Genomic DNA, 23,833 nt, shown 5'->3' on the forward strand with positions numbered 1-23,833 from the left:
TATATGTTGTAAGTTATTTTTATGGTTTCTATAACCAGATGCTCATGCTAATTCAAGTTACATAATCTCCTTTTACCTTGATATTAACATATTTACAAAATAGATTGCACACTATGCTCTGACTTCTCATCAGTTTCATCTGCATAGCAGAACACATAAGATCTCTTCCAAGAATTGCTTGAGTACCTCATCTAACACTGTTTTATTCCTTTTCATTCACATTTTCCTCCTATAAAAGCTCTAGAGCAGAGTTACATCAGTTTTTTTTTATTTGACAAGCACACACACATGTATATATACACACACAAATAAAATGATATTATTTTGAAAAATGAATACAATAAAATAAAGTGAGTTAGATGAGAGGGTTGATCATCAAAGTTATTCTTCAGTAAGAATTACAGTAGATACTTGTATTAGTTACACAACACAATGATACTAGTTTATATCATGTCACAACTATTGTTATTAAGATTTCATATACTTCTACAATTATTTAGTGTATATGTGTGTATGTATATGTGTCTTTGTATGTATGATATATGTATGAATGTGAGTATATGTGTATGTGTGTAAGAGTATGTGTGTGTTTGTGCCCAGCAGTGACATGTGGAGGTCCTGGGAAAACTACATGGAGTCAAAATCTTCTTCCTAGAATTTTGGTCCTATAGGAAAATGCAAGTTGCCAAGGGTGGCCAAAAGCATCATTTTCTATTGAGCCATCTCATGGGCTGGATAATCTTCCTGAAAATTTTGACTTTTTTATTTTTTATCCACAGAGATTTCTTTCTGCTTCATCCCTAAATTATAACACAAAAATCAAATAAACACTACAAATAAGTAAATGAACACATGAGTATATAAAAAGATTCAAGACAATCTCATGGCTGAATTCAGTGAACAAAGTAACTGTATAATTCTTAAGGTTCATAAAACACTTTATTTTTAATACTAAATATGTGTACTAATATGTAAAAATTGAAAAATTCTACAAAGTATGTACTCTCTACCTCATCATAGATGACAAAAGTATCAACTGTAAGGCACTTTCATTTGACAATTGTCCTCCTCTTGGCTTGATGGAAAATTCTAACTAATTTATATAAATGCTAAAATTTTAGTTGTATTTTCTGCATATGGAGTTTACATATAAACATATCTCTTTGTTTTTATAAATGAAAATATTTAAGAGCTACTAATTTTTATAAAAACCTTTCATTTTCATCTCACCTCTGTTCACATAACTTCTTTCATGTAGCATAAGCTATAAAGTTATTTGATGTTATTCAAAGGACATTTTTCTTTATGATTTTACAGATTTCTATGTTGTGTGTGTTCTTTCTTTACATGTACAATATTTTACACTACATACATAGTTCTATATTTATCTCTAAATTTTATATATGCATGCCCTGTTTCTTAGTATATTCCTCAAACCCCCTAGAAATAACTTCTAGAGGTCCCTTTTTTGCACATTTTAAAATATGTTCACAGTATTTTGGGGGGTGTGATTTGATTTTATTTAAATATTTTTATTTAAATTTAAATAATTGCATATTTTTTATTTTCCAGCGTTTACCACTGAGAGAATTCTTACAACAATTATGACTTGTGACCATTATACATGTATTTCTACTAAAAGACTGCAGGGAGTAGGCTACTTAGCCAAAGAGCATATACATTTTTAATTTTAATAGACATTATTAATTTTCTTTCCAGCAGCTACAAAAGTTTCTGCATTTGGTAGCAATCATTTTCCTGGCTAGACAACTTTATCATTTTCTTCACTCTAGATACTCACATTTGGTAGGACAGAAGTACCTCAGAATTTTCCAATTTTCTATAACAATTTCCAGATTGCTTATAGATTTAAGAGGAAAAAAATTGTGATTCTTAAAGTTGTACACTTTCAATAATATTTTGAAAGTATTTTATCTATTTCATGAGATTCTCTAAAAATATTTGTATAATGTCTCTCATTGGTGAGTTTTAAAATTATTACAGTAAGGTTTGATTGTTTATTTGTAAATCCTTAATATGACCATTGTTTCAAATACAATATTGTTATTGCATGTATTGTTCTCAATTATATTCCTAGAATGTCTTGATATTTTAAGGATTTATTATGAATTACAATTATTGTAAACCTTTAGCTCAGCATCATGGAAAAATACTTTGTAAAAGATACATTTACTTCTTATAATTACTGGAATAAGAAACAAAAAAAACATTCAACTGACGTGGGGGATGGCTGTGGGAGGTGTTTGTCACGGCCAGTGACTTTCCATTAGAAGAGCCTTTTCTAATCTAAAACATCAGAGATTGCCAGGGGCCAGGGAAGATCTGCTAGGGTTATACGACCCCATCAACATTATGTTTCATCCGTGTCAGCCACTCCTCTTTTCCAGTGGAAGACTGTGACTGCATCCGTGACTTTGTTTACAAACAAGACAGAAGGACTTGGGGGTGAGAAATGTGTCACTGTCATGGAAGCCTCCTGTGGGAACCACGGAAATTGAAGTTCTGGAGGGTCTCAGGATTTCCTGCTCTGCTTACGGGCCTTGTTTCTTGAGCTGGAGTTGGACTGCTGGATAATTCCCCCTGAGGCCACTTTCATTAGCTCTCATTAACTAGGATCAGCTAGCCAAACTGGAAAGTTCTTTGTTCCAGACTTGATTTACAGAGCAAGGATGGATTAAAAAAAAAGTTCATAAACTACACAGAACAGCTTCTTGCAAGTGTAAATAACTTAGGGGACTTGTACACAATTATACCCACACCAGCACGAGTAGTAATGACTTTAGATTATTGCCAAAAAGTTGTTTTTGTTAATTTCTCCATCTATCAAGTTTACAGAAAAGAAAGCAACAAAATACAAAGTTGTCCCTTTATTGTGTACATGTGTCGTGTGCACTGAAAGAAGCTATGTGACAAGAGCAAGCAATAGAAAAACAAGCTATATCACATTATTATTTTTCAAGACATATTATGATCAGTTCTACACTCTAAAACATATTTCTGTATTTATAGATTTTAACCATGATGAATTTTTTTCTATTACAAGTTTATTTAAAACCATTTTGTTTCTCAAGTTGCTGATTTAGTGAATAAACCTGTTTCAGGAAGACACAGTGGAAAGCTAAGACAGGACACTGGATGACGGAGAAATGCCTGAACTGTTCTCTATAGAACCACTGGCCCTTGTGGCCAGCAAGTTAAGAAAAGGTCTCTGTCAGGGTCAGCTTATGGGAAGAGAGTGGATGGATGTTTTGGTGAAATGAATACTTTTGTATAATGGCCTTAAACTTTTCAGGAAGCATTTCAAATAAATTGCATTAAAAAAAATCTCAACTGAATCTATTTTACTTTTTATGATGTTATTTTTTTCCATTTTATTTTTGACAACTTTATTATTTGATTATACTTCCTTTAGAAAAATTAGAGAAAAAGAGTTAATGAAAATAAAAATTATTATTACTTCCATAAATGTTATAGAATTATTTATATTCCTTTCATCTTTCTATACACTTACAGAGCATTTATACATGCCATAAAATGCATATACCTCACAATTTCATAGTATCAAGTGATCATTTCTTCATGAAAAAAACTTTATTTTGTACTTCATTGTTTTGCGGTTGTAACTTAATAGATACATCTAATTTTTAAATATTCAGAATGTTTCAAATATTACCTTAATATTCATTTTTACACATGATTTTTGATGAATCCCTCATTGATTCTTAAAGGGAAGTTCATAGAGTACTAATGTGTACTGTATTTTTCAAGCTGCTGATGCATTATACCACACTGCCCTCCGGAAAGATGGTACCAGTTTGCAATTATATAGATGACCAGTCCCATTTCCATTTCCGTCTCATAGACATTTGTTAGCAGATTGAGGAACTAGGTATTCTCTCCAGTGGTCATTGATGTGTTTTAAGAGGAGAAAGGAGAATTATAGAATCTCTGCTTTGTTCCCTTAACAATGAAAGACTTCCTGTTTCTGGAGGCCATTTGCTTTCCTTCTATTGGGGCTCTGGAGCACTCAGGGTCTTGAGTAAGACTCTAACAAGTGCACTGTATTTCTTAGCAAATGCTCTTTTTTTTTCTGGGCAAAGTGATGAACACTACATATCTTTTCCCATTTTTTTTTGTTTGTCTTTTAAAGTCAAGCAAATATAAAATACTAAAAGTAAAAACTGTTCTTGGAAGGCATGCTGTTTGAATGTCTTAGATGCAAAAGAGAAAACTGGGCCTTGTCCATTAGGTTAGGAAGCATTTCTGACCATTCCATTGACCCTATTTGAGGAATAATAGTGAGGCATAAACTTTTTAGCATTATCACCATTTTCTTTCATGGTCTTTAAAACCCCATCACTGATACTGCTTTTTCATGTTTGTCCCAACAATCATAAACAGTTGCAATGCCAATTCTTGACTATCAAATTACAGTCTCTGAAACCATGGTCACCTGGTAACATATAAATACCAGATGCCACAGCTGGTACAAGAACTTTCATCTGTGACCAATGTCCCCTTCAAAAGCAGCAAAGTCCTAGTTTCATAGCTGTTTCTATGGGGAGTCCTCCTGTTTGAGAGTAATACAGTTCTATAGCAATGAATGACTTAAAACACTTTGGCTCCTAGTAGGTTGTATGCTCCCTGCACTTGTTCAAGAGCTCTAGATTCATTAATTAAAGACACACACACACACACACACACACACACACACACACGACAGGAAATTTCGTTATGCCTTGACTAGCTCAATGACTGGACACTTCTAAACCTCCTCAAGGCTAATAAACACTCATTTGGTATTTCTGGCTTAATACCTTCTAAATTTATATTTTATCTTTACTGCCCTATTTATTACCTCTGGGCACCCCACACCCTGTAGTGCTGCTCTCACTTTCCACCTACATGACTAGATGACTTCTCTCTCTTAAATCTAATCCTTCTGCCTCTGAGTCTTGGTGATTCTCTTCTTCTTCTCCTTTCAGTCACTTGCCCTCACAATCTAAATGCTCCGCCTTCATCTCCCTGCCTAGCTATTGGTTGTACAGAAATCTTTTATCACCAGTCGAAGCCAGCTTGGGGAAGGGACCCTCCAGTCTGGAAGTATGGCTTTTGGGTGCCAAATTAAGACGAAGCATTAGAACCATTCCTGTCCAACTTTTTAAAAAAGTGCTCTCCTCTCAAACACAAATTGAGCATAACCATAATAATTATGCAAATTACAAAGTATGATATACAGTTAACAACCAACCCCTCATATTTGTCAATTAGATAAAGCACTTTACTATTTTCTCAATGATAAACAACTTGAGTTTGAATATTAGACTATAACTAATCTTCAATCTGTCAGAAATCTGAGAATGAATTTTCTGAACATGTAGGAAACACAAAAACATAGCTTCTAAAACTTAAACAAATTGTAGAGACAACTGACTATTTGACCAGTCCCCTATTACTCAAAATGTCGGAGCTTCTGTCTTCAACCCTCTGGCCCAAACCATCTGACAAACCTTGAAATGAAGCAAAACTATGAAGGACTTGTTTACTCTGTATTGGCAGAGCTAAACTGTAAACTGTCCTGCACTGTGTGTCTTGTCTTGGATAGTACTTTTTGTTTATAGATAAATTGGGTAATTTTTGTTCAGTGGATACCCTGCCATGACTGGAGTGACTCCGTATGGAAGTTTTGACACTCAATTTATTCTTTGAAGCAAGAAGGAGGTACTGTTTGCGGCAGATATGTCTCTAATCAAATGACCTTTAAATTAATTAATATTAAATGTCATATTCTGTGGATTTCTGACACTTTTGAAGACTATCTATATAAAATATATCCTAATTGTTAAACTCTATTATTAGCTATTTCTATTTGAATATTGTAGAAAGCACCTTAATATAATCAGATCAGACTCTAATATAATGATGAGTTACCTACCTGGCCCTTAACTCATCTGGAATCATCAGTTATTCCTAAAGCCATTTTGGAAGCAATTCTCTGGACACAGCTTTAGCAGATAGATGGCCATAACAGCAGGTCACTTTAGCATCATTGAGGATGACGCATGCTTGAGCCGTACATTCTGTAAAATATGAATCTCACAACCAAAAATTCAGTACTAGTAAGATATTTGTATGGATTGTGAAAGGTGCAAAGATCAGTTAAGGATGAAATTTTGCTCCTTGTTTGAGCAGGAGAAAGACAGCTGACTTTTTATGAGTTAATTTCATCAATAACCAATTGTGATAAATCTTCATTCATGCCATATGAAGAATGGCACGATGTATCTTAAGGATTCTACAACTGACAAGATTTATTGTCTAATTTTACCATAAGTTTTTGCTAGAGATATTTTTATGCTTAAGCTAGTTATTGGGCTGTTCACATGTCAAGGGAACAGCAGATCAAGTTACCTGTACTGTTTGATTTTCTTGAATTTTTCTTTTCTGTAGCCAAGATCTTCAGGGGTTTTTTCCATGACATATCTGATTCATATCACTCTGGAAGGGGTCTTTTCTGTCAACATAAGTACAGAGCTGATCTCCCAAAATAGCATGTCCTTGGTCCAGTGACTGGAAAACATTAAAGGTATAGAATGAATTAAATTAAATAGTTTGACCTCCCTCACAGAGGGTCATTATATCATAAATACCATCAAACTTATATGTTGGGAGCCGCGACGAGAGCTGACAAAGTCCGCCATCGCTAGGTGGCGCTGTGTCCCGTAATTCTTCCCAGTAAACCAGTATACTGCGCATGTGCCATGGTAAAGCCCGCCAAGTTTAGCCCTTCCCACGGCGTTTGGCGCGCTACGGGTAAGCAGCCAATCAGGGGGTGAATACCCCGCTCTGGGGTATATAGGCAGTGCTTTCCCACACCGCCTTCGTCTTCTTGGTCATCTTTCCACCATCTTGGTTTTTGGGAAATAAACGTGTTCATACGGAAGGATTCTGGTGTGTGTGTGATGTGTGCGTGTGTGTATGTTTTTTGCCGGCAAGACCACTACACGCGCGCCCCATACAGTTGGTGCCGTGAAACCCGGGAGAATTCATCATCGCCGGCGCTGTTTCGAGAAGACCCTCCACTCACGCGTGGAGTGAATCCAGAACCGTATGACGGGGTAATGTTCTCTGAGAGATAATGTTTGGTCTTGATTTTTTTCGTCTCCCTCCCCAGACAGTGCTGGTACTCTTCCTTCTGGTTTTACAGGATGAGAAAAGCCGCTTGGCGGGCTGGGGAGAGGTAGACAAATTACAGGCCAGCAGATCAGAAACAGAGAGAAACAAGAAGCGCTTAAAAATTCAGAATAGAAAAGAGAAAAGGGACGTATTTAAGAAATCAGGCCTCCCCGATAACCAATTCACGGGGATGAGAGATGAGAGAAAGAACGCTCTCGGGAGAGACGGAAGGAAAGTAAGCCTCAGAAAGAAACCTCTGTATCTGGTAAAGGAGCCGGGCTTTTTACGGCGTGATAGCTCTGAGTCAGAGGGGCTAACTTCTTCCGACTCAGAGGACTCAGATGTAGAGACGGATGGGGAGGATAGATGCCAGCCGAATAGCCGGCCGCCACCGCGAGATCGAGTGCTGGAGTTAGTAATGGCTAATTAGAGACTGTGTTTGCAAGAAAAGTGTTTGGGAGAGAAAAGGAATTAGAAAGCAGGGTATTGAAGTGTTAAAATAACTACCCGCTACATCTCCAATGAACGAGATGAAAAGTTACATTTTAAATATGAGAGAGAGAGAAAGAGTTTTAAAAATACTGGTGTCCTCTCTCTGAGCTGTGTCAACAAAAAAGAATGAAAAGGCTATTTCAGAGTTCATCTAGAAACAGAGAATTCGGGAGACGTCTTGAATTTCTCTGTAGCTCCTAGAAGTTTTTTGTGTACGTCCTTGGCGCACCAATGTCCACGTGTTTGCTTTTTGTTTCATTGTCTAAATGTTCTGTGTTTGTTACGTGTTCAAAAAGAAAGATCGTTAAAACTGCTTGATCCAACCTTTGGGAGCTAAAAAAGGTCTTTTCAGGAATTGAGGTTGACATAAGCTGCTTTTAAAAGAGACCAGCAGCATTTTGGGTTTTATAAGGAAGCTAAGAGTCGTTTTGTCCTAGAAAAACCTCTGTGACAAGGTGCTTTTCTCTTGAAATTACAGCTAGAAAGACGAGAAATTTTGTTTGATCTAAAAATAAGATACATAGCCATTTCATTGTTGTTTCGGATTGGTTTTAAAAGTATAAAAATGTTCTACATGTCTTGGTTATAGACTATTGGCTTAAATTATTGGGTGTAATTAAAAATTTACAACTTTGATAACGAAAGGTGGTGTGGAACTAGCTCAGTGTTAGAGTCGTTCAGAAACCAGGTATATATAAAGTAAGATTTTAGACCAATGTCTCTTCAATGAGATTAAAAGCTGCTTCATGCATTCATGTGTAGAGAATTAGCAGCAAAACTTTGTAGCATAGGGGTGGTCTGCTTGGTGTTGATTTTAGAGAAGATAGATTGTTTAAATTGGTTTTGCTTTTGCTTCTCAAAATTAATGGTTACACTCTAATGCTACAAAAGATATTTAAAAATTTAGTTAAACTGCCAGTATTCCATTGGCTGCAGTTGGCAGTTGTAATCTTGAGTTTAAAAATTTTTTGATTCGCCCATGTTATGGAAAGGGGGGCAGCAGGTAGAGTTAAATATAAATATTTATAACAAGTTGTGATACAGTACTGGCCTGCTAGAGATTAAGAACGTTTACATTTAAATTAAGACATACAGGCTGAGATCTTAACGTGCTTGTAAGACAAGGTCAGTGTGATGTTAATCAGGTTAAACTGCCTACCCGGCCCTCAGAACATACAAGCAAAGACAGACTTAGATACTTGTCTTTGCAATGAAATTGCACCCTCATACAATCAGGGTCTGGCCATAACTGCACTGAGCCATAGAGAGATGGGGAGTGTTTTAAATGTAGAAATTTAGATAGTTTTTAAAGTGACTGTCCCAGGAACAGAGGCTTAACAACAGCCAGGTGACCAAGGTTACCTGACACACCTGTCCTTGGTGCAAGAAGGATAATCCTTGGGCCAGGCCTCAGGATATAGGCCAAGATTAAAACATTTACATTTAAATTAGACTTTAACAGAGTAGTTGAGACAAGAGCTTAGATTTCAGACATTCCTCTTGTCCTGTCCCGCCTCAAAAAGGGTGTTCTCTAAAAATTGTTTATGGCCTTGCTTGTTCCTTAGGGAGGTGTCAGCCTCAGACTCAAAGAAAATTCAAAACAGCTTTTGGGCCAGGCCAAAATTGTTAAGTGTGTGACAAAAGACAAAATGGCTTTGGTTCCTCTGATGTGTATTAGGTCTTATCAGTAACTAAAAACCTAATCTTAAATTAATAATTAAAAGAAAAAGGGTTTTAAAAGATTGATAGATACTGGGGCTATTTAACAATTATTAGAGGACAAGATTGCCTTCAGCTTGGCTTTATCTGATATTTCACTCAGCTAAAAGGAGTTGGTTATTCAATTGATTCAAAAACACTAGAGCCGGGCGATGGTGGCGCACGCCTTTAATCCCAGCACTTGGGAGGCAGAGGCAGGCGGATTTCTGAGTTCAAGGCCAGCCTGGTCTACAGAGTGAGTTCCAAGACAGCCAGGGCTACACAGAGAAAGTTCAAATTTAAGATTTATAAGACTAATGGGGCACTACAGCCTGACTTGCCTACTCCAGCTGCCATTCAAGTAAATACATATAAAAAATTATTATAGATTTAAGAGATTGTTTTATATAGTTCCTTTACCTCCTGGTAAAGGTGAGAGGTTTACATTAAGTGAAATTGCTTGTGATTTTTGAGAGCCCATGAAGCCATTCATTAAAAAGGCTTGCCTCAAAGAATAATTAATGGCCTTAAAAAATTTGTTGTTGCTTTGATACAAAAGGTTAAAGCGTTTAAATCTCTCAGTATATATTATTATTCATTGTATATTTTATTGGCTGATCTCTCTAAAAGAGTTTTTCTACAAGCTTTTACTCTAATATAACGAGCTTTAAGATTTTAGAGTACTTGCTGCTCCAGAAAAGTGATTCTCAAAAGTTGTTAACAGATATTAATTGGCTAAAACTTCATTTTCAGCTTACCATAAAAGAACATAAACCTCTGTTAGATATACTCAAGAGAGATATAAATCCTAATTCCCCTTGACAATTAACTGATGAGGGGTAGATAAACACCTTTTACCCTCAATATTTTAAATCTAGATAGTCAGGGCCATTCGGCTGCTGACCGTCACTGCTTAGAGCCTGACAGGCTAAAAGGGATAGTCAAATAAAAAGACATCTTGACCAGACAATGAAAAGGTCCAGATTCTATTTTAATAAAAGCCGGGGGAGCGCTTTGTCTTTCCACAGAAGGAAGACAATCCATTTTGGCTACCAGAGCGACTGACATGACGATCGTGACACCTGAAGATGACCCCCCAAAAGACTCATATACAGATCCTCATTGGATACTCCAACTTTGGGTTCCTAGTATTTTGTTTATTTTATCAAATTTCACCTTTAAGAATTGTACCAATGAAACCTGCTAGATGTCCCAGTGTTAAAATTCTAAAAGATTCACTCGCACTATAGTTGCCAGAGTCATACGATGGGTTCCCATCCCCGTGGAGACTCCTTCCGCTTTGTCATTGTTTAGACAGGGAAGGGATTTTGGTATAACTACAGCCATAGTGACGACGATATTAATTAGTGTCATTACCACCGCTGCCACTGAGATTGCTATGTCGACTTCTGTTCAGGTGGGCACTACCCCCAATTGTCAGCCACGGTGGCAGAGACTGTTAACCTTCAAACCTCCGCCAGTACCCTACTAAAAGGCGGGCTAATGATCCTTAATCAACGCCTTGATTTAATGAGAGAGAGATTAGATATCCTCTTTCAACTAGCCCAATTGAGATATGAGAGAAAACTGGGTACACTTTACATCACCAGTGTACAGTATAAAAACTTTACTCGTGTAACTAATCTGTCCAGAAAATTGTTTCAGTATCTTACAAAAAACTGCTCAGAAAACTTCAGTGAGACACTCAGAAAATTGAGAGCAGCTGTGGTGAACATCAACTCGACGCACGTGGATCTGTCCCTGACTGAGGGACTGTCCTCCTTTCCTTTTCTTCCCTTTTTTAAGTGGGTGGGAGTAGGCCTGTTTGGTTTACCCTAGTTGCGGATTAGTATTCATCTTTTGGTTGGTTGCAAACTCAGAGCTCAACATAATCTTGACAAGGCTATTTTTGCACAGGCGCTTCCAAAGTACTAGGGGCTTCCCCTGCAGTGTGGTTATCACTGCCTCAATTATAAGCAGTCTCCCCCTCACGAGTGGTGGTGCTAAATGTTAGGCCATCAGCGTTGCACCCCAGAACATTTGCCCTTTACACTGGGTCAGTGAGGAGTCTTGGCCTGGCTGATTCTTGTCTGTATAGCTGTGGTACCTGAATTTTGAGACAAACAGCCCTTGCACCCCTAGGAGATGACTCCATTGCACAGGGATGGGTGTTTGCATCTCTTTCTGTTCCCCTTAGCCCTTGCACCCGGAGGACTTGTTTCCATTGCACCTGGTAGGGTAAGGGAGACAGACGGTCTTGAACTGTTGGTTCTTTGATCGCTTATTCCCCCAAGATGGAATTTGCTTGATCAGGCCTTGGGTTTGAGTCATAACTGGTACCATACTAGACAGGCCAAGGGCAGCCAGTTAGATAACTCCATCCTTTTGTCTCCAGGACAGCTGCCATTGGTCCCAATGATGGGAATTAGGCTGATGCCACATGCCAGATTTACACCATGAAGACAACTGAGGAATTGATGACAAGCCAACCCCATGACGGGATTAGCGAGTGGCAATGACCCGGGCGCGGGTATATCCCTCGCAGCCTAAGACAGGGTGGCTTGCTTTTCCTTGGTGTTAGCCCTATTGATGCTGGCTGTGGAGAAATGTCAGCCGGCCTAAGACACGGGACATTGACCAGTGCCTGTTTAACAAGACAAAAAGGAAATAGCCAGTAGTCAGATTCCTCAGCCGCTGTAACCAAGGGCTTCTGGTAAAGTTACCCTGAAAAGCCTCAAACATTTGAGCACCACCCTCTGTTTTTTAAAACAAAAAGGGGCAGATGTTGGGAGCCGCGACGAGAGCTGACAAAGTCCGCCATCGCTAGGTGGCGCTGTGTCCCGTAATTCTTCCTAGTAAACCAGTATACTGCGCATGTGCCATGGTAAAGCCCGCCAAGTTTAGCCCTTCCCACGGCGTTTGGCGCGCTACGGGTAAGCAGCCAATCAGGGGGTGAATACCCCGCTCTGGGGTATATAGGCAGTGCTTTCCCACGCCGCCTTCGTCTTCTTGGTCATCTTTCCACCATCTTGGTTTTTGGGAAATAAACGTGTTCATACGGAAGGATTCTGGTGTGTGTGTGATGTGTGCGTGTGTGTATGTTTTTTGCCGGCAAGACCACTACACGCACGCCCCACACTTATAATCATCTTCTTTTTTATAATTAAAACAATTTAAGGCAATTAAGACAATCTAAACAAATATTATCTATTGGGATAATGCTCCTCCACTATTTCATGTTTTTTTTATATGATTAAATTTTAATAGTGAGATAAAGGCTTTGTATCTAGTGTCTGAGATAGGTTAGGCTGCCTATCCCTGCTTTTTGACCTATAATTTAAGATCAAAAGCATTAATTATTTATTCATCTAAGTATATTTAAATCCTTCCTTCCATGGAGATTAATATCTCTGTGAGTACATAAGTTCTCTTCTCTTTATGTAACTTGAATTGACATAAGTTTCTTTATTTGCCTAAGATAAGTTTTTTTCCACTTATCCATTGTTCATTAACCTATAATTTAAGGTCAAAAGCCCCATTTATTCATCTGTGTATTTAATTTTAATTAAATTTCCTTGCCTGATATAATCATACTTACCCAATGGTTATCATTGATCACAGTATCACCGGGCTGAGTCTCATCCTTTAAGAGTCTGTAAGGTATGATTTCTATAATATGTGTACATTATTTTTACTTTTCCTCTTTTCTTTTTTATTAATCATTTTATTCCATTACATTTCAAAAGATATCCCCATTCCCAGTAACTACTCTACCAACTCCTCATCCCGTCCCTACTCATCCTCCTCCCCTTAGCCTCTATGAGGGTGCTCCTCCACCCACTCACCAACTCTTGCCTCACCCTTCTAATATCCCCTGTGCTGGGTCATCAAGCCTCCCTCTCTCCCACTGATATCAGATAAAGCTATCCTCTGCTAATATGTATCTATAAACCTGGATCCCTCCATGTATACTATTTGGTTGGTGGTTAGTTCCTGGGAGCTCTGGGTAGGAAAGTTAGTTGATATTGTTCTTCTTATGGGGTTTCAACACCTTTAGCTCCATCAATCCTTCCCCTAGCTCTTCCATTGGAGTTCCCTGACTCAATCCAATGGTTGGCTATAAGTTTCTACATCTGTATTATTCAGATGCTGGTAGAATCTTTTCCTATAAAGTCAGGTGTTCATTTGGTAGTTGAATTCTGAAGGCATGATTTTGTATCATGCAAGAAATACATAATCAACATTTTCATCTTCCCCTAAATCAAAGCTTCAGATGGCTTGCTAAATTGAGTATACATATATTTTTTAGTTCTTTCTAAAACCTATGGATCATCCAAGGCAGTTTTATCAATTATTTTGATCCTCGTTGCAGTGCATATTTAACAATTTTATATGTGTGAACAATGAGCTGTGATCAAATCTACTGCCAGTGCCTCATCTCTAACTCTTTGTGTATCCTCAGGACAACTTTTGTCTCCCAACTTCGTATCTTTTCACTTAACCTACTAAGTTGACTTAGTGTAGCCAATGCGTAGTTGGGTACAGGAATGTCCCTGGTGTATGGACAGCTAGCCTACCAGGAGTCATATCTCTGAATAAAATCTGACAGCTTCATTTCACATTGAGCTGTCAGCAACTTCTCAGTATAAGACTTTGTGAGCCCCTTCCATCCCTTTCTAGGTTTTGTGTGCTGTTTGGTTTGTTCATTTGATTATTTGTTTGGCTATCTTGATCTTGTGTAGTTCTTTTATATGTAGTTACATGAGTTCATATGTGCAATTCTGCTGTTTGACCAGCGAATACTGTTTTTCTGCAGATTTCCATTACCTTCAGCTCATAGAATGTCTGTCCCTTCAGCAAAGGTCTCCAGGCATTGGATGTGATATTGGATGCCCTAATTAGTTATGAGCACTCTATAATATCTTATTTTCTTTTTGTGGATCAGTTTTTAGTCCCTGCATTAATTGTCATATACATACTTTCTTGAGAATTGAGAGCTGCATCAATTAATGAGCATACAGATACATTTGGGGGGGACAGTTTAAGATTATACCATTTAGTATGATAATAATAGGTTCTCTGTTCAGATTTGTGACTTACCCAGTCACAGGTAGACCAGTTAACTTTACTAATAAATGCTGTGTCTAGTCTGCTTAAAATCTAGGCCAAAATTAGTTGGTTAATGATTTAACATTTGTGGTATTATTGCACTAGTAGGCATGTCTTGCCAGGCCTGTTGTTAATTTAGTGTCCAGGGTCACTGTTGTGTAAGTTTGGTAATTACTTTTCTTCTCCTGGAGCATGCATATCACTTTTTAACACTATAATAACTGGTTTGTAGTGTGAAGTTTATAGGTCAGTAACAAGTTAATTCAGCCAAGTCTATTGACTCAGGTATGTGATATTCAGAAATGATCTGTTAGTCATAAGTTCTGGAGGATAAGCAAGTACTATAGCGACAGTTTTTAATGTTCTGGAGTTTATGGTACCGTACTGGCCAACAACTTGAAGAGACTACTCACACCTATCACTGGCCTTTTTGTTTAATATTTTAAGGCACCTGAGAAAGGAGCTGCCCCTCCATATAAGATAACTTCATTTAAACTTTTAAGATATATATTGAACTATATATGTATAATATGAAGCTTCTAAAATCAAATGGATTCTACATTGCCTTTATAATCATCTTTACTAGTAGATATTCCTATCAAACCCTTTAGGATACCACACTACCCACCCTCTACCATCTCACTAAATCCCTAAAGTCCCATTATTCATCTTTTCCCCTTCATTTCACTTTCATTCTACTCTAACCATTTGAAATTCCCCGATTGGCCCATATCTACATTCCTGATTTCTATAGCCATGCCTATTTAAACATATGCACAATAAAAATTCAAAACTATGATCAACACTAAGAATAATTCGTTCCAGCACCATCCATTACATCCACATTGCACAGTTTCATTTTCTGTTTAGATGAAAAAGTTCCATGTGTCTAAGTACCATATTTTCATTATTGGTTCATCTGTTGAACATCCAGGATCATTATATATTTATGTTTTCCTGGCTTTTAAATAGGACAACAGTGAACAGGATTAGTGAGTGTCACCATAATGTGATGCAGAGTCCTTTGGTTATATGTTCAGAAATAATAAGGCTATATTTGAAGTAGATCTATGCCCTTAGATAACTCTACAGTGACACCTATAGTAAATACACCAGCATGTGCACATGTTATCCTTTATTTCTGTCAATATCACCATGCCTTGGATGATTGTTAACTGCATCTGAAAAAGAGAAAGCAGAGTACAATAGAGTTTTATCATCTGGAGTTTATATCTTTTTAAGAAATGTTTTACAGGTTGAGAGTGATTTCAGGTTGAAACGTGTGCTTGACATAATAATTTCAAATGAATAGGCTTTTGAAATGAAGTGTAAAACAAGCTTTGGTTAACAGGTGATTAATTTGATAAATGGAGTGTTTTAGTTATTTACATTTTTAGCTCCAGAGCTCACTTTATATAGTCTAAGATTTATTTTTTTTAAAACACAACATAATAATAAGAAAATGTCTTGGTATATGTGTATGTCTGTATTTCATTTAATTTTTAAATTGTGACTTTTCATGTATATGTGTGTGTATGTGTGTGTTCATGCATGCATGTTTATGTAGGTTTGGGTTCAAATGCACATGCACACATTATTCTATACACCAAAGGAGGCAAAAATGAGCAGTGTCTGGAGTTACATATGTTTATGAGCAACTTCCACCCAACTTTGGTGCTGGAAACCACACTGAGGTTGTCTGCAATAATAGCAATCCTTCTTAACCACTCAGCCTCCTTTAATGTCCTTTTATGCATATTCTATTCAAAATTTTTCTTTTATTAATTTTTGAGGCTGTAGTTTAATTATATCATTGCTGCCTTCCATTTCTTCCAGCCCTAGACCCATTTCATAAACCACACCCCTCTCCTTCAAATTTATAACTTCTTTTACATTGATTGGCATTGTGAGCATAAATACATTTGTGTGTATGTGTGTATATTCCTAAATATACATTGTTGAGTCCATAATAATATCATTTGTATGTATGGTTTCAGCTCAATTGATTTGATGCTGGACAACCATGATGTGCTCTCCCCTCAAGAGGACCACTTTTCCTTTCCCAGATTTCCTTAGTTGCTTGTAATTCTTTGCCAGATCTGAGGACTGATGACCTGTTCCCCATCTACTTTGGTATAACCTTTTGTGTTATCCTTGTTGATCACACATTTGGGCAGTCATGTTAGTGAGACTTTGTGTTTATAACTTCTGATGTTACAAGGAGAAACAAACTCCCAACAATATTCCTGAACATCTGACTCCTACCATCGTTCTTTCTCCTCCTCTGAAGTATTCCCTGAGTCTTCGGTATAGGAATGTGTGGGGTGGGGGGGGGCTGTGAGAGACAGCTGAGTACCTGGTAGACCACAGGCCTCGAACCCCAGAGAGCCTAAAGGGACAGTAGGTGTTTGGCCTTGCTCATGGGCCCTTGTTCATTTCACTTAGCACCAGTCATTCACAGCACCTCCCAAAGAAATATTTGTGGCCTTCAGTCATATAGCACAGGAAGAGGGCATGAGTACAGGCTGCAGAACCTTAAGAGATCTCCTTATTCATGAGATACCTAAAGGCCAGAGGGCATGGCCAATTAAGCATTTCTTCCAAGACCCCCGTCCTACTTACGAAAGGTATTTAACCTCAGGCCTGCCCTGAGAACATGGGGTACAGCTTCATCCACTTCCACCATGACAATAAACCTTTTAAAATCATGGACTTGCCCTTGTCTTTGGGGCCTGCCCTGGAAGACTGTGGAGAAGGTCTTCAAATACAGAGCCACCACCTATTCTCCTGCCAGAGGACTTCTCTATGTTCCAGCCACAGAGTCCACCAACTCAAGCAAGCTAGCCAAGCCAGCCATGACTCAGCCAAGTGAGTCGCCATGACCAAGAGTCTAATTTCCCCGTGGGGTGCCACCTGAGCTCATCTCCCCCTCCACCTCTTTCAGCTGCTGGTCGTTCTAGACTGTATGCCCCCATCTCAACTCTCCCGTGGCATCTCAGTGGTGCCTAGGAGCCCATGGGTCTGAGACCAGTCAGTCCCCACCCACCTTCTTGCCCAGGGGTCCCCAACCCAAGAGTTATGGCCCACATAGGACCTCAGACTGGGATCTCCCCACACCTGGAGTGAAGCTTTGTGGCTTCTCATAACCTGGCAACCACCTGGTACTGTGTTGAATGAACTCAGTCGAACTCCCTCACTTCTGTACCCTGAGCCACAGTTCTAGCCACCTGGGGTGGCAGACACATGGGACCCACAACTCAGCCCAACAGAACACATGCCCATGTGCACGAGCTATAGCCCCACAGGAATGCACTGTAGATGTCTCCACTAGGACTCATTTTCCCAACTTTGCTTGTTTAGTGGTTTTACTATGGAGACTTTCAATCTCCTCCAGATGAATATGTTTTTTACATTTGTAACAATTTTAGTTACTGTTAACACTAGATGAAGATGACATTGTAGTCTGCAAACATAGGCAGTTTCAATTTCTCTGGGTTTGTTCTCGTGTTGGGAGCTAAGTGCATAAACCATGAGCCTAAGTGGAGATAGCTAAGTCCAAATCAGGGCTCTAATCTCCTTGACCTTATGTTTGGGTGCACACTCAGTCCCCTCATGATTCTATTCAGTGTCATGGGATCACCAACACCTCTGATAATTCCTAATTTTTCATAACAGCTAGATTTTACTGACGCTATCAAGAGGCACATACTCATGTCTTCCTCAGTATCAATATTTATATCTAATATCAAACTACCATAATTGTCCTTTGAGATGCTCCATCTAGCAGCTGACTAAAACAGATACAGAGATGCACAGACAAACAGTCCTGATTTGGGAAGTCTTGTGAAAGAGTTGAGAAAAGGATTAAGGAATCCTGAGGGGATAGAGACTCTACAAGAAGACCAATAGTGTCAACTAACCTTGGCCTTTGGTGGTTCCCAAAGACTGAACCACCAACCACAAAGCATACATGCACTGGACCCAGGGTTCCTGCATATATGTAGTAGATGTGCAGTTCAGTCTTCATGCACATCCCCCAATAACTGAAGTGGGATTCTGTTGTCTGCCTGTGGATCTTGTTTCTCTAACTAACCTTCATTTTTCTGGCCTATATAACTAGCCTTCACTGACTTGGTGTGCCAGAATCGGTTGTTACTCAGGGTGTCCTTCCCCTTCACAGAGGAGATGGAGAAAGGGACTATGTGTGATGGGACTGGGAGGCAGGAGGGGCTGTGATTGAATTTAAAGTGATTAAATAAATTAATTAATGAAAAAACCATACTTTCTAAATCTGTCAAATAATCTACTTAAAAACTTGCTTCCCTTCTTTTTCCAATGACAGTTTTACTCTTTCCGACTTAAATAAAAGACTAGAGATTTAGCATTTACTAAGAGACACATATTGGAAGAAATTCTTTATAGATCATGTATGTGATTTAAAAATATTTAAAATGTATGAAGATTTAAAATTCAGAAAATAAAACATAATTTGTAAAATTTAACTGATCGGAATGGAAATGAACATTTAAGAAATAGCAATGTGTGCCCCTACCCCAGCCTTCAGCAGGCTGGAAAGACCTTGTTTTCCACAATAAACCTAGTAATAGGACCTAAGTGGAGTTATCCACCTTGGCTGCATGTATAACTTTCTATAAGAACTTACAAGAATAGACTGCCCACTGAGCTTGCCTTGAGACATAGTCTGGCTGAAACAAAGGTTGGATTCTCCAACCCATCTCCAGCTGAAACAAAGGATGGGTTCCATGGAGCATTCCCTTTAAATAGAAGAGCTGAATATTACACTTTGAGCCTTGATGAGAAAACTTTGTCTTTGCTTCATGCTCCTCTCACCTCTCCATCTCCTTTTTTCATTTCCAGCCCTCCTTTCAGGTGAATCCAATTTGTCCATAGCTATAGGTGGTCCCTGAACAAGGGACCTGAAAATGGGGAACCTGCTGAGAAATGCTGTCTTGGGTGGAGCTTCACAGAAAATGGAAGAAGTAACAGTATCCCACACTTGGGAAGCAACAAACAGCATTGATGCTGGCACTAGTTATTTTTTGGAGGCTGTGTTTGCAGGAAGTGTGTTTAAGGGGATACAGTCTAGGCTGAATAGGTGTTGACCCAATGCCTACTTCAACTAGGAGTGGCAGTGAAACTTGGAATAGGAGAATTTTAAACAGGTATTCATCCACAGCCTAAGAGCTGCCTCAGGTAAAAGAAGCAGGGTTAGAAGGAATTGGGGATGTTAAGAAAGCAGGGCACTGAGGAGTAACTACCAATTGCTGCTGCTACACTTCCTAAAGAAAGAGATGAAGAGTTAGACCTTGAATATGAGAGAGAGAAAGGGTTTCAAAAAAGCAGTTGTCCTCTCTCTGGGCTGTGTCAGCAAAAGAGAAGGAAAGGCTGTTTCAGAGCTCTCCTAGGAACAGGAGAAAAGCAGGAGAAATCCTGCTTTCTCTCTGATTCCTACTAGAGAAATCCTTAGTTCTGCTTTCTTGGTCTATTGTCTGTCCTTGGTGCACCAATCTGTCCATGTGTGCCAATTGTCTGTTCTTGTTTTGTTGTTTGTATGATTGTTCTGTTTCATTTTCAAAAGAAAAAATGTTTAAAACTTTATCTGTTAGTTCTCTACCCCTTGGTTTAGTTTAACTTGTTTAAAAGGGAGTCTTAATGTGCACAGCAGAAGCTGATAAGTTACCCTGCACCTGTAGCTAGGAGTCAAGATGAGCTGGGGAAGCCTTAACAGGAACTGATTGTCTTCATTAGCTGCTCTTGAAAGGGTTAGCAGCTTTTTGGCTTCTATGATAAGGAAACTGAGAGTTGCTTTTCCTAGAAAAATTTCTGTGACAGTGTTTATTGGGTTCAACAAGTGACAAGGTGCCTTTCTCTTGAAATTACTGCTAGAAAAAGCAAGAAAATTTTGTTTAGTCTTAATATATAAGATGTGTAGCCACTTTGTTTTTGTTTCTGACTGGTTTTAAAAATATAAATATGTTCTTCATGCCTTGGTTATAAATTATTGGCCTATAAGTTATTGGGTGTGATTAAAAATTTGCAACTTTGGTAGCAGAAAGTTGGATTAAAACTAGTAACTCAGGGTTGTAGTCATTCAGAAACCAGATGTATAAAAGATAAGATTTAAAACAATGTCTCTTTAATGGGGTATTAGACACTGTGCTACCATGCATTCATATATAAGAACTGGCAGCTAAACTTTGTAACATGAAAGTAGTGCACTTAGTGTTGATTTTAGAGATAATGGATTGTTTACATGGTTAACTCTAATATTGCAAAAGAAACTTAAAACTATAGTTAAACTGCCAGTATTCCATTGGCAGCAGTTGGCAGTTCAATCATGAGATCAAGATTTTTTGACTCACCTATATTAATAGCTGAGAAGTGGATCAAGCAGGTAGAGTTAAATAAAAGAGTTAAAAGCAACTGTGGCATAGTACAGGCCTGCTGCTACTTTTGTTGGATACAGTGGTAGAGGAAAATTTTTCCCTCTAAGGAGATCTCAGTGGGAATTTTATCTGGGATCAAACAAGGCCCTGATAAGTCGTTTCTTGAATTTGTGGATAGGCTACTAAAAGCAGATGGTAGAATGTTGGAGACCCTCAGGCAGGATTTCCTTTTGTTACACAATTGGCTTATGAGAATGCTAACTATAGTCCAAGCCTGTGTTCACAGCGCTGAGGTGATACAGAATGTTCTAAGTACAGGGGCATAGGTCATTTTAGGAAAGACTGTCCAAAAGGTGTAGACACACAGCAGAATCACTCCCCTGGAATCTGTCTTCAGATTCAGATGTAGGGACAGACCTCATGAAATAGGCCCAGATTAAGAACATTTACATGTAAGTAAATTTACAAAGCTCAGAGTGGGCTCAGCAGAAGCCTGTGTGACATTCCTTTTGTCATGGCCATTCTGACCAGCCAGCCTAGAGAGGTGTTTTCTAGAATTTATTTATTGCCTTCCTTGAGAAGGAGAGGTCAGCCTCAGACCCGAAAACAGATTATGAGCCAGGAGTTATAATGATTATGCTGGAGAAATTAAAGTATGCATACTTCCCCCCATGGCATTATAGCTGTGCCTGCTTATAAAAGAATTGCTCAAAGAATAATAGAGGACAAGACTGGCCTTCAACTTGGCCTTTATCTGGTACTCTCACTCAGCTACAAGGAATTGATTATTCCATTAATCCAAAACAAAGTTCAAACTAAAGATTTATGAAACTTGTGGGGGTTTACAGCCTGACTTGCCTACTCCAGCTGCCATTCCAGGAAATGTATATAGAATTATTATGGATTTAGAAGATTGTTTTTATACAGTTCCTTCACATCCTGGTGAAGGTGGGAGTTTGCATTCAGTGAGTTTCCTTGTAATTTTTGATAGCTCACGAAGCAGTATCATTGGAAAGTTTTATCTCAAGGGATGGCTAATAGCCTTACATTATGGAAAAAATTGTTGTTGCTTAGGTACAAGAGGTTAAGATTTTGAATCTTTTAGTGTATATTATTCATTGTATAGTATTTTATTAGCTGATCCCTCTGAAGGAGTTTTACTGCAAGCCTTTGCTCTCATACAACAAGCTTTGAAATTTTGGGGAGTGCTTGTTGCTCCAGAGAATATTCAAAGGCAATATCTTTTTAATCTTTGGGACCTCAGTTATATTCTCAACAAATTGTGGCACAGAAAATTAAAATAAGAAAAGATAATTTACTTACTTTAAATTATTTTCAAAAACTTCTAAGATATGTTAGTTGGCTAAGACCTCACCTTAAGTTCACCACTAGAAGACTTAAGCCTCTGTTTGATGTTCTCTAGGAGACTACAAATCCTAATTCCCCTCAACAATTAACTGATGAAGGAGGAATGGCTTTGCAGAAAGTAGAGGAAGCTGTGACTTATCAACAGACACATCATATAGACTATGATCAATTGTTGGCTGTTTGTGTTATTGCTACTCATGTGCTCATAGCAGTTTTTTGGCAAAAGTGATCATTATTGTGGATTCATCTTTCTTCATCTCTAAAGAAAGTTTTAACACCCTGTTCTGAAGCTGTTTCTGTGTACATATAGAATTGTAGGTCAAGATCACAAAAGTATTTTGAGAAAGAACTTAATGAAATATTCCTTATTCCAAACAGCAGTTATATTGGTTATTGAAGAAAACTCATATTTGGCCTGTTACAGGGCAAATGTTTTAGGCAAATTTTATAATCATAATCCAAAAAAGGTTACAGTTTTCCTCTATGCATGGATTTGTATTTCTTGTAAATTTACACATGCAGCCCATAGGAAAGGTGTTTACTGTATTTACAGACAGCTCATCTAATGAGAAGGCAGTATATGTAACTAGGTCACATGTTCATTTTCTTGAGTTTCTCCCTGCTTCAACACAAATAATTGAATTACTGTTATAGCCACTGTTTGAAATGCTAAAAAAAATCAAGCTTTCAATGTGTATACTGATAGTCAATATATAGCTCGTGGTTTATAATTGCTTAAAACTAAAACTGTTCATTTTTTAGATATTGCTAATTATCAAATTTTAAAGTTATTTATACAAATACTCCTTAATTTAAAAAGTATTTACTGTTCCTTAACTTTATAAGACATTTAAGAGCTCACATTGGATTGCCTGGACCCCAGGGAACTGCCACAGCAGATTTGTATATCAAGCAGATTATAGGCCTTACAGAAACAATTGGCTATACAATCTTATCCTTTACATTATCAAAATAGTAATAGCTTGAGACAATAATTTGGTATTTCTAGAAAGTGTGCAAGTCAAATTGCAAAAACTTGTTCTCATTGTCTTCAATTTCTTTATAATAGTGTTAATTCTTGAGGATTTATACTTAATCAATTATGACAAATGAATGTTACTCATTTCTGATTTTAAAAGATTAAAATATGTACATGTGACTTGACACGTTTTCATTCTTTCTAGTTGCAACTGCTTTAACAGGAGAAGCAACTAAAAATGTAATTAGTTATTGTCTACATTATTTTTCTATGCTTGGTGTTCCATATCAGATTAAGATAGATAATGGAAATGGCTATTGCAGTCAGACATTTGAGATGTTGTATTGACAATTTAATATTGCTCATATTACTGAGATTCCTTATAATCCTCAAGGATAAGGTATTGTGAAACAGACATTATGGAACTTTAAAATAGCATCTTCACAATTCTCTGAGTGTGGGAGGAGCATCTGCTGGTGCTTCTACCCTGGTTTTACAAGAAACTCTTAAAAAAATGGCTTTTAAAAATTAAAGACGGGGAGTTATACCCTCCAAGGTCACCAAAAACACACATTGCCTTTGT

The sequence above is a fragment of the Grammomys surdaster genome, unplaced genomic scaffold (genome assembly GCF_004785775.1).
Source record: "Grammomys surdaster isolate TR1022 unplaced genomic scaffold, NIH_TR_1.0 126182, whole genome shotgun sequence".
Classification (NCBI taxonomy): domain Eukaryota; kingdom Metazoa; phylum Chordata; class Mammalia; order Rodentia; family Muridae; genus Grammomys; species Grammomys surdaster.